Here is a 12,947-nt window from a genome sequence, read left to right on the forward strand (position 1 = left end):
CAAAGGACACCTATATTCATGTTTAACGTGTAGAACTTGCAGGCCCTGTCACACTGGTACTTTCCGGGCAATGGTTTGGAAACCATCGGTGTATTCTCCTTTCATGCATGTCTGTCTGTCTATCCATATTAGCTATACCATGACCTATTTATGTACATGTGTTATATGTACAGGGACATATGTCTGTTGTGTATATATCTATTCATGTATCGTGTGTGTATAGATATATATATGTACATATATACATATGTCTGTACATTCCTCATCTCGTAATTTGCTTTGGATTATGTCTATGGATATATGTGTATATATATCTCCATATCATACATTTCAACTGTACAGATTTCCGCTGCATGTACAGCTGTTTGCCTCTTATCTTTGGTTCATTTTTCATAACCTTGTGTCTATCTGGCAAGTTAGTGGCATATCATTAAAGACTGACGTTGGTAAATAATGACAAACATTTCAGGTTACGACTTCATACCCTTCAGAGAATCCATGCTAGTGACACAACTGTTATTCTATCCACTTTCTATGTTTGTTAGGGCAATATCTGGGGATTGTCCCTATTTGTACCAGTCATTGTCATGGCTTTGTCCGGTTTCGTACTTTACGGGTTTAACAGGTATGAGCCATGTACATAGAACGTGGGGAAAACACCATTCATTTTCTATTCTGTGAGCGGATTACACACGCGCAGGTGCACTTGCATATCCTTATTGTGGGTTACATATGTTTCATAGATAATTGTGCTTCCGTGAACTTTCATAATTCTGACCATAACAGTTACATATCTGTATCCCAGTTTACGGACTACTGCGAAACACACGTTCACCTTTACATATTTAAATGTGTGTACTGCACAACCGCTTTCATTACACTTTCAAGTTATATGTGCAGTGGTCGTAGGTCAACCGGGACTGCAGTCACGTTGGCCGGATACCGGAACCACTATTCTATCGGTGTTCTCCCTCATTGATATGCATACCCATAGTACTTAGCTACATCAACATATGCCTCACCGCTTCACCTTTGACACAGGCATCCATTCTCCTGCTGGGAAAAAGGTGGTACTACATATTACACATTCCCTATTGCTGTGGACTCCGGCTGCATTGTTAATCACTCCGAGGATATGCAGAACACCAAGGCATATAGTCCAGCCACATACAGGTCTTTGATTGTCAGGGTGTTCATGTAGTGATCTGGGTTTAGGCTTGTCCACCTGGTGAACGGAACTTCCCTGGCAGAGGTCAAATGTCAGACAAAGCATATGGACAGGGATTATCTCCCTATTTTGAAATTTTACCTGTGTTTATAGACACAGGTGTCTGGGCACCTGTCAGCAGCTTATTCTGTTGGCATTACATATTATGGGTGGGGTTGTTACAGTCCATACTCCACAGTGAGGAGTGTTCCCATTCACATTTGACTATTACCTGTATACAGTCATAAGGGGATTATTAATTTTGGACATGAAGTGACTGCAGGTATGCAGTTGTACATTACACAAGTCTGAAGGGCTGTTTCTGTAAATATGTATGGACCATACCTCTCAACCTCATAGAGCACCGAACCTGTGCAAAACCTACATGATGGGGGGACAATTAGGGACACATTTTAACGATTGCTCTTACAAGCTTAGAATGTTGATAGAATGCTAGGTTTTGTATTAGCATGACTTTTCTGCAGGTTGTGGAGTCTTATACTCAGGATATTTCTCATTATTTAGTGATGTCAATCCTCAGCTATTTACCACACTGGTGCAGATTGTTGGAGGCACACACCAACACTATGGGGCGAACCTGTGGTCATTCTTAGGGTTGCCACCTTTTCAACTGCCCAAAGTGGGACATGTTCTGTAGAGATGTCAGATTTTCCAGGAAAAAACATACCTACAGCAGTGCATAGTACAGAACTTTAACCTTTTTTGTACATATAATAGCTTATTCTAGTAACATTTGAATTGCTTATGCTACTTCACATAACATATTGAGGATTCATATATAAAATAACTGTTTTATGCAACTATTAAAGAAACTTAGGAAATAATTTTGTCCTAAAATCTCAGGACATTTGCTATGTCTTGATTTTTTTCACAGGACACAACTGCCTACAGAGGAATTGTTACTCACAAAGTGGGACAGGTGGGGACCCTAGTCATTCTGCGAATATCCAGACAGTTGAGTGGTATGGCATGGACCTCTGTAATATGCTGTTGTGTTCTGGCACAGCAGTAGCTCAGCATTAAAGACTGCAGTCGGAACGTGCTGACAGACGGTTGGATTTCAGACTTCATACTCCAGACATTAAGGCCAATGTGCAAACTGTTATTCTATCAAATTCTATGTTTCTAAGAGATATGTTTACAGATTGTCCCTGATTTTGGACCTTTGTCTCACTTATATTCATGGCTCTGTCCCGATATCTTGCTCACACAGGTTGACAGGTATGGTCAGTCACGACTGCACACAGTCAGTGGCCCTCACACTTGATCAGGGTTGACCTGTTTACGTAGTGTCTTCCTCGCCCTCATGCCATTTTCCACTTTGCAAATGTGTGCATTATATTCTGCCTCCTATTCGTGTCTGGACACGTGTGTCACGGGAAGGTATTTTATCCTGGGTGGTAGGTTATGCATGCCCACTTAGGGCTGGACAGTGTCATGGACCTCCACTGCACGTTCTGACTTGTGTCCAGATATCTACTGGATTGGACATCATGTCGTCATACCCATTCTACTATTTACACAAGTTGGTCATCCCGTGAGGGATATCCCAAAAATTGGTCAAGACTAAAACAAGTTAGATAGCGAAGACTTTTGTGGCTTCATGAAAATGTGCAGGGGGTTTTACATGCAGGGGATACATGGTTTGCAATCCTGACACTGCCTAGGGTGACCTACTACATATGCATAGAGGTCACTGTGTGTAGCTGTTTCTGCAACAAACCAGTGGACCAAGTACGGCTAGATTTGGTGGACGTTCTGGTATGGTGGCAGGTTGTGTGTTGTGGAGGGTATGCTGGGTAGGCTATTATGCATCCAGGTGTGTTGCATTTGTTATGGCCAGTTCCGTCAGGACCCATCTGTGGGTATGTGACGGTGCCGTATCTATACATTTGTCTCGCATATTTCCATATTCATATGTTTGTGGGATTGTGTTCTACACTATGGCCTGTCTGCTTGTCTTGCAGCTGTTTCTACATGAGGTTGTGTTTCTTTCCACTTTGCCCGCTACTCCCTCATACACCTCCGGTTCACCTTTTCTGCATACGACACAAGTATCGCCTTTGAAGAATTTACCATTAAACACACACCCCTCACACGCGAATTACTCACACCCCATAGAGCACTACCTTGGTTGTTGGCCCATGACATGGCCAGAGTAACATATTGACTACCCTACATGTGTCGGGTACCTTTATGGTTGTGTGGACTACCCTGCCATGTTTGCTTTCCACATGCTATACCTTACACACATAGGTGCATGCCCTTACTTCACTTTCATTACTTGGTGTGTGTATCCGGGTACTACCAATTCGACTGTGTCACATACACGTTCGGATTATACAGATGCCTTCCAGATTTTGCCAGCCTGTTCTACCCATTGGTAGGATGGCACCTTTTCCTATGTCCAAGCTATTCCTTACACATGACCGACTGTTGTGGACATTGCCTCCCCACAGTCAACGGTTGTGTTTCCACCTTTTCAATTGGCCACAGTGTGACATAGAGTTACCACCTGTCCCACTTTGCGAGGGACAGTCCCTCTTTGGGCAGTTGTGTCCTGACATGTAATTGTCAACATGGCAAATGTCCTGAGATTTTAGGACAAACATATTTCTTATATTTTATGTGATAGTTGCATTAAACAGTTAATTCTGTATCTGAAATAACTGACTGTTATGAGAAACAGAATAAGCAACTAAAATGCTACAGGAATACACTTTTCTGTAGGCAACGCAGTTATGTTCTGTCCTTTGTACTGGCCGTGGGTATGTGTCGGCCTGTACAGTCTGATGTCTGTACCAAACATGTCCCACTTTGGCCATTTGTAAGGGTGGCAACCCTACTGTGACAGTTGCGGTGAACACAGCATATTTTACAGGCCGACACATACCCACGGTCAGTTCGGCAGATAGAACTTACAATTCTTGCCTATATCTAAGCTTATTCTTGTAGCATTTCGGTATCTTATTCTGTTTGTTATGACATTTATGTATTATATGTCCAGTGAAATATGTTTAATGCAACTATTGCATGATGTCTACGGAGGAATTATGTCCTATATTCTCTGGACATTTGCCAGTTTTACATGTTTGTGTCAGGACACATCTGCCTACAGAGGGACTGTCGCTCGTAAAGTGGGACAGGTGGTAATCTTAGTCGAAGGTATGGATCATACTGTTCCTTTCAGCCTACATGTATCCGTGTTGTTATGGCTCTTTTATATGCTCCTTCTGTTTCGTTTACATGCGTATGCTATTTCCTATCACATTTGGTATGTGAAATACGGACATACCTTTTGTATGTGACTATTACATGGCTTGTGGGATATGATTCAGACATACGGTCACTACCTATATCTACATTTCTCCTCGTGTATTTTGTTATGGACACATCTGCACAGCTATGTTCCCTCCCTCAAATTATGGGTCGGCTGGTGACCCTCTCCGTTGGACTGGACGTACCTACTGGCGGTGCGCTAACATCTGATACGTTTCACTTCCACATGGTATAGCTATCAACACTACGTTGGACTACAGGCACACGGTTTTCCTGTCATTTGTTCATGGGTAGGGACCCGTTATTCCCTACCATGCATTTGTGTATGAGTCTTCATTTTCTGTTTGCAGGGACTCTGCTTTGCATACGTTTCAGTCTCCACAACACTGATAGATACGATTACTATTGCTGGCGGAATATAATATTCAGCAGTTTAGATTGCTCCTTGAAAACCGACATTGACACGCCTCCCTGTGCAACTTCGATATGCCCCTTGCACTCACGCACATTTCCTATGCACGTGGCTGTAGCGGCTGCGCGCCTTCATTAATATGTATATGGCACGACTACTCCACATCTACGCCGCATGGCTGGCACAAGCCTTACGCCGGACTTGCGCCAAGCTTCATGAATCCGGGGGATGATGTTTAAGTGGATGTGTGAGATGTCTGGAGGTATAGATCAGGAGGTGATCACTGAGACAGACATTGTATAAGAGGTGGTGTATTTGCTGGATCCAATCTAATATGGAATTAGATATCTTGCTGTAATATGTGGGCCTATTAATTAGTTGTGTGAAGCCAAATAAGTTCACACTAGATGCACGGGAGTTGGACTTTAGGTCCAACCAGTTGACATTCACATCATCTAGTAGTATTATTTCTTGTGAAATTGTTATCCATACCCCACATGGGATATTTATTTATTTATTTATTTATTTATTTATGTATTTATTTATTTATCTATTTTACATTTGTTAACTGGGAAAATCCTTCTGGACTGGGTCCATTTTCAGTGGAGGCCCAGGAGAAAAGCTCCGAACATATAAGACAAGTAACAGTTACAAAACATATTACATTAACAAGTTACAAATATAACATGAAAGCAATCAAAAAGTTACACATACAGATTCTAATTTAGGTTAGAGTATAACAGTTAAGCTGAACTACTAAAATATTTGCTATGAGAAGACTAGTCAAAGAATTTACATGATAGGGCACGTTGAGATATTCTAAGGTGGTTAGCTTAGACTAGGATAGTTGACATAGTAAGATAAGGTGAAAGATGTCTTCCAGAATAGTTGTATTTATGTCAGGAGGATGTAAAAAACAGTAATACATACTTGTTTGTTTAAGTTCAGGAAAGTAGTAAGATGCTCTGCTGAATTGAATTTTGGTATTGTTTTGTTTTAGGGGGAACATTGTAGCTGTTGAGAAATGTTAAAGCACTATCACCACCTTTCATCTTTATGTGTTCATTACAGATGATGATATAGCTGAGAGGTGTAATTTCAGAGTCGTTTATACTGGGTTTAAGCCAAGTTTCAGTTACAGTGAGAATATCAGGCTTATGTTAGATAATGCAGGCATGTAGTTCAGCAATTTTATTTCTTAATCTTCTAACATGGCAGCTAAAGTTACAGTACTGGGGTTGACGGTTGACCTTTGTAGGGTTAGAGGAGTGTGTAGAAGAAAATTGTCTTGATGTTCATTGTGGCAGATGGGGGCTAGGTTTATGGTGAAATGTGTCCTCCTAGAAGGATTCTAGTATACTGGGGAAATATTGATGCTTGTTTCTAGAGAGCATTTTTCTACTTAATTTTGTTTTGGTTTAAGTTGAAATGGAGCTAATCAGTCTATGTCTGGGTAAAGGTGAGGAGCATCATTAACAGGTTTGGTGTGATGTGTGGAGAGTGTAGGGAGGGAGTATGAATAGGTGGTTGGGACAGAGTTGGAGATACATTGACAGCTATTATAGGGTCATGGTGGGATGAAAGGTGGTCCAGTAATAGGAGAAGAATAGAGGAGAAGCAGAGGAGTAGCATGAGTAAGTAAAAGGGATCTGTATGGTATAGCTAGCAGGTAGTGGGGGAGTAAGGATCAAGAAGGAATAAAGACGTTGCAGGGTAGAAGGATATTTAGTGGGAGTGGAGTATGAAAACTAATAGAGGGTAGTTAGGAAAGAAATATGTTTTATGAAGGAAGATAGGTTGTCCTAGTACGTTTTCTGGAATGTAAGGAATATAGGGGTTTAAAAGGCTAGAGTATAAGAATGTAGCTAAAATAGGAAGAAATTAGAGTTTTTTTGGGAAAAGTACAAAATAAAATGTAAAATAGATAGGTCCTGTTAGGAAGGGGTGTGACTATGAATGAATATAATTCAAAGCAGTATGGGAGAGAAAGAGATAAAGGTAGTTGGAAATGGTGCTAAAAGATTAAATGGGCGCTGGGAATTAGGTAAATAGAAACAGGAGTGTTTGTATGATAGTAATAAGGTGTTTGGCAGGGTTAGGGAATAGGAATCACAAGCGAAATGTGTATGTAGGAAGTATAATAGAAGAGCAAGATGGGGATGGGTAGGAATGTGTGATAGGGGAGTGAAGCAAAACCAAGCCTAGCAGACTTTCACCCTCAAGGCAAATTATAATGGAGAGTAATTTTATTTATTTTTATTTAACATTTGTTGACTGGGAAAAGCCGACTAGGCTCCACAGAGGCAATTTTCAGCAGAGGCCCAGGGAGAAACGCTCCGGGCACATGTCTTTAGAATGTGGGAGGAAACCAGAGTACCCGGAGGAAACCCATGCCAACGCAGGGAGAACATGCAAACTCTGCACAGAAGGCACCCCAGCCAAGAATCGAACCGGAGAGCCTTTTGCTGTGAGGCAACGTAGTTAATCGCTGCATCACTGTGCTGCCGTGTATAGCCAATACAAAGCAGTTAGTAGAGAGGTATAAAGTAGAACAGGTGTTTTGTCTTGTCCTGAATTAAGAAACTGTCAGCCAGGAATACTAAGTAACTGGCATATACAGTGTAAGGTATTGGTCAACAGAAACGACAGTGCCCAACTTAGAAAGTGCTCCTTAGAGTACAAGGAATACTCTTTTGGAGGAGCATGTATGTTAAAGCCAATTTCAAGCACAGATAGGTGTTTGACTTGTTGAAGTTAATACACAGCAAGGTTCTTCAAGCATTGAAAAGATTTGGGAGTTGGCCCTTATGGCAGAGATCCTTATGTTACATATGGCACATATGGTTGTGGTCCGTGTGAGAGTGAATGACTTGATAGATAAACCCTTGAGGGATGTGCAGAGAGACATGTCAGAACATTCCATGCATACACAGTTACTGAGTGGAATCTTTCCTTCACCTTGAATGATGCCTACACACAACAAAGAAAGGTAAATGGCTTCAGTAACTGATTGGTGAGATGGGGCCATTCCAAGGATACTGACTATACCACAGTATGGGAGAAGAAGCTTGCTTCACCAAGGATGTCCAGCACCTCTTGTTTTAAGGTTTCTTCATACTAGCTAAAGCTTCTGATGACCCCCTCTAGTGCCATTTTATAGGGTCATCAGGCATTGGTACTTACTAGGCTATTGATCCATGAGGAGCTTTAGAAACTTAGTTCTGCATTCGCATGAAATTTTTATTCTTTGTAATTTAAGCACAAAATAACCAGGAGCAATGTAGAACATTAACATGTTACTACTATCCATAAAGGACAAAGTTGCTAAATTAGTAGTGAATTTGTGGTATTGCATCCATTTGTTCACATTTCTTATAGAAGATTAGTATTTTGCTTAATTAATGTTTTACAGTGAAGATTTTTATAACATATGTCTGTGTACCTTTACATATTTAATTGAGGGTACTTTATTGGTGATTGGTATGCTTTTATTTATTATTTATTTATTTATTTAACATTTGTTTTCCAGGAAAGTCCAACTTGGAACGAAGCCAATTTTCAGTGGAGGCCCAGGGAGAAATGCTTCAGACGTATGTCTTTGTGATATGGGAGGAAACCAGAACACCCAGAGGAAACCCACACAAATGCAGGGAGGACATGCAGACTTCGCACAGAAGGCACTCTAGCTGAGAATCAAATCGGAGAACCTCTTGCTGTGAGGCGACAACACTACCGCTGCACCACTGTACCATCTGTAATGTGCGGATTCATTTGGTAAATCATTTCTGATGAAGTCTTGTATAACCAAGGATGAAAGCACTCAACTTGTTATATTACAATTTATATTTGTTTTTTCATGTTTTAGTGGAGTTTTTAATGGTCATGGTGGCCTGTGTATTCTGGTGGATTGGCAAAATGCAGTTCATTTGGTTACTGGTTCTTTTTGTACATTTTGTAATGTTTATTTCCTTGATTGAAGGAATTCATTGAACTATAGATCACTCTAGGTGGGAATAAAAAACATTACAAGAAAACTAAGAACTGCTTTCAGGTCACTGAAGGTACCCAAAAATGTAGAGTGATTTCTAAAGGCAAGGATATTTATAAATCGTTAGCTATTTTAGAAACTGAGAAAGAATACCCTTTATGCTCTGACCTTATTCAAAACAATGCTTCCTAGTATATGTTGCTAGCATCCTTGCAAACAAATTCAGTGCCATTTTCATCCCAGAAACTTTTATTCAATGCCCTGAAATACTTACACCCCTTATTCTCCAAATTATCTGTAAGGATCACTTACTGAAAATGCTAGTCCAGATAAAAAAATGCTTCCTCCATGGGACCTGACAATATAGATTGTTACCTTAATTAATAGTGTTAAACATGCCTTTGCAGACCAACTGTTTAAATTGTTTAACCTGAGATTAGCTACTGTTTTTTCCCTCTAATGAGTGATACAGTGCATTCACAATGCTCCTCCATAACAGTGATCTTGCTAACAGCCAGGGTACTTACAGACCTGCCAATCTGTAAAGCCATGAAATATATTATAACTGAACACAATAACTGTGATATCAAGAATCTTATTTAACTTGAACCCCAAAGGGAAACGGAGTCTATGGGCAGAGAACAAGTGGTATACAAAGTCGTATCTTAACCTGGGCAAGGTTGTCAACACCACTACCCCTGCTGGAACCATACAGAAGCTATTTGCATTAAAATTCAACCTGGATGTAGTAAGATGGATAGCAAACTGTTGAAAAGATAGAACCCACACATGGAAGTTGCAGGGGCTTCATCAGAATATATGAATGTGAATGAGATGTCCCTCAAGGATCAGTGACAGTACCACTTCTTTTTTTACCTTTACTTCTCAGATCACCAAGCAAATAGCCAAAGACCTATGGCTAACAATGGTTTCTGACAACTGCAAACTGGGGATTGTTTTTAAGTGATCCTCTGACACCCAACCTTCCAGCATGAACTATCCCTGATACATTCAAACTGAAGATTGGCTTAACTTAATGCTAAAAAGTGTTGTACTGTCACTTTTGGCAGACAACCTCCTCCTCTCATCATACTATAGAGATAGCAAACCACCTCAAAGTTAGAATGTAGCGAGGGACTTTTTGACCATCATGAGGTACTGGTTGTCAGGAAATCCTTTTGTTTAGCGCAAAGAATTGCAAAGGGAATATCTTCAAGATCTAAAGAGGTAATCACTCCCCTATACATAGCATTGATCAGATCATTTATAGATTATAATGCCCATATTGGGATGTATCTCAGTAAACATGTCAAACAGAAAGACTACAAAGGTACCTAATGAGCAGATTACAGTCCTAAAGTTGCTGAGGTACCAAGGGAGGCTGGAAGCACTATCCTTTTATACAGAGCCTTACAGGCTTCTGAGGAGAGATGTGTCTTCCTTACTGTGTCATAAGAGACCTGGTTGTCTTGGACATGCTGTATCTCCATGACTCCACCAGTCCTAAAACCAAAGACCCAACACTTCACTAACAGTTATGTAAAAAATAGTGGAGAGACAGGATTATAACTTGTGTCTCCCAAAAGTCTGGAATAAACTCCCCTTACATGTCAATCCATGAAGCTCATTATCTTCTTTTGAACTGAACCTAAATGGAAGGGACAGGTATTCACAAATTTACTCCAAGATTGACCAGGGAGGATACTGGTAAGATGTAAATGGTGACAAGATTAACTGGTTATGGAAATATATGAAATACATCAAAACAAAAAAAATCACAGTTGTTCTTATTACATTTTGTGATGACATCATTTGTTTTTATCCATTATAAAAAAAGTTGAGTTGTAATGAACAGTGCTTGACCTCAGGTGTCACTCATTCAAGAAACAGCTTAAGCCAACCAATAAGTAGTGAATATATAGACATAGCAAAACAGTCGAAATCATTTAGAACCACAGTGCCAAATAAGTGCTTCACAGTGGGCATCTCTGCTGATTTACAGAAATAGAAAAACCTTCTTTTTAAAAAAAAAATGTTGTGATCTGTAGGATAGAAAATACAACTCATACCCAGCTGCCCTAGCAAGCTGCCAAATTTCTGCATGTATATGGACATAAATAATGTCCGCTTGCTTATTATCTGATCCAGTGCTAGTAATCCAGTAATATTTGGAATATAATAACTAGTATTCTGTGCTACACTACATCTTTGTGTTACATATTCCTTTTAATGTGCTGAGGAACAATTGAAAATGGATAGCGAGAGAAAAGACTTCAATTCATACACAGTTAATTTATGGGAATATAGGACTACTAACTGAATGGAAAGGCATTGTAAGAAAAAACATCCTCCATGGAAACTTAACACTTCAGTATGTTTACTTTTACATTGTAAGCACACACAACCCATCCTGCAATACAACAGTCCTGTCATTCTTAGTACTGCTGAACCCTGAAGAGGGGTGGGGGTAAGAGAGAACATGTTATTACCCCTCATGGTTCCATGTTCTCAGAAATGTTATGTGATATGTAACCAAACAGGATTCAGTTAAACAAATTTATTTAAGTATAAATCATTCCATATTTGATAACATCGATTCTCATTTCGTGCAGGAGGGAAAGAGCAGTGAAATGATAGATAAAATGCTTGGAATGACAGAAAAACGATCAGACACTAATGATCGGAGGGGTTGACTATCACCACATGTTGGATATAATGTCTGAGATGCAGCTACTTACAGGACGACATGTCATACTACGTGTGCCTTTTAACAAATACTCACATCTTTGCTGTTAGAACCTATTTTGGTCTGCTGCTCTCAGACTACACAAGAAGGATTTCCAGTATAAAATGTAATTGCTATCAAAAGAGATGTAACACAAAACAGTAAAGGTTATAATTAGTATAGCTACAAGTAAAAGGATGGACTACAATGAGCTGATAATGACAAAATGGGAGAAAAGTAAAAAAAAACAGTTCAGTGGAATAGCTTGGAAAAAAATTCACAGCTGCCATTTAATGCAGCACACCTTTAATCAAAGCAGGTGAAAAAAAGCAAAGTAATGGAATAATACTCACTAAAGAGATGAAGAGGTAGAAAACAAGGTTGAACTGAAAAGCCGAAAGAAAAAGAAAAAGACTTGTAACAGAAGATAGAGAAGAATGTCAGATGAAGTCTGTGAAAACTGAGAGGACAGCATAACCTACAGTCCCACATGGTGGACATCTTTACAAATTCCTTTAGAAAAACAGAGAAGGCATAAATAGGTGCATTAAAGAGCAAAATAAAACAGTGGGAGGAATAGAAAAGCTCAGCAAAAGGGAGACAATTTGGACAAGAGTGACAGTGAGATGTGTTTTTGGGCAAGAAAGTGGAGGAACCTAAACCAACAAAATAATCATCCATGAGGGTGAAAATGGCTAGTAGATAGTCCAGTCATACAAGAAAATGAAAATGGACAAAAGTGGCTTCATAGTGAATGTCTCATGTGTACAACGTAAACTGTGTTTAAATTCTAAATAAGCTCATGTCTGTTCATCTTTTCACTTTGACTGCATCATCCAGTTTAGCCACTAGATTCAAAAGTTGTACACATACTAACAAGGGTGACCCCATCCACTTACAGTTTTTGAAGCCATCCAGTGAAGAAGTTACTGTAGACAGAAGCTTATTTTAGCTCTGACGATAAGTCAATTCATCAGGTTGTAAAGAATTTTATGAATATTATGCCATTTCTTAATTTTAGTTCCTGCTTTAGCAAAGCTCATAAAAGCTCTCAAATACCTAAATCATTTATGAACAGTATTTTTCTCTCAGAACCTGTTTATGAAGTTTAAACTGTAGCAAGAGCAATATTTAAAACTTTTTTATTTCACAAATTTAAAGCGTATGTATTTTGACCTACAAAAAATCTATAATTTCAAATGTATTTCTTAAAAAAATTCTTCAGAACACCCTACATTTAATTACAATAATTTTCTGTGCTTTTTCATATATCTCTCCACTGAAATTTGTATAGTGGTGTATAATTCAGATATTT

This window comes from Protopterus annectens, chromosome 2.part0 (genome assembly GCF_019279795.1).
Source record: "Protopterus annectens isolate FY-2018-M chromosome 2.part0, PAN1.0, whole genome shotgun sequence".
NCBI lineage: Eukaryota > Metazoa > Chordata > Ceratodontiformes > Protopteridae > Protopterus > Protopterus annectens.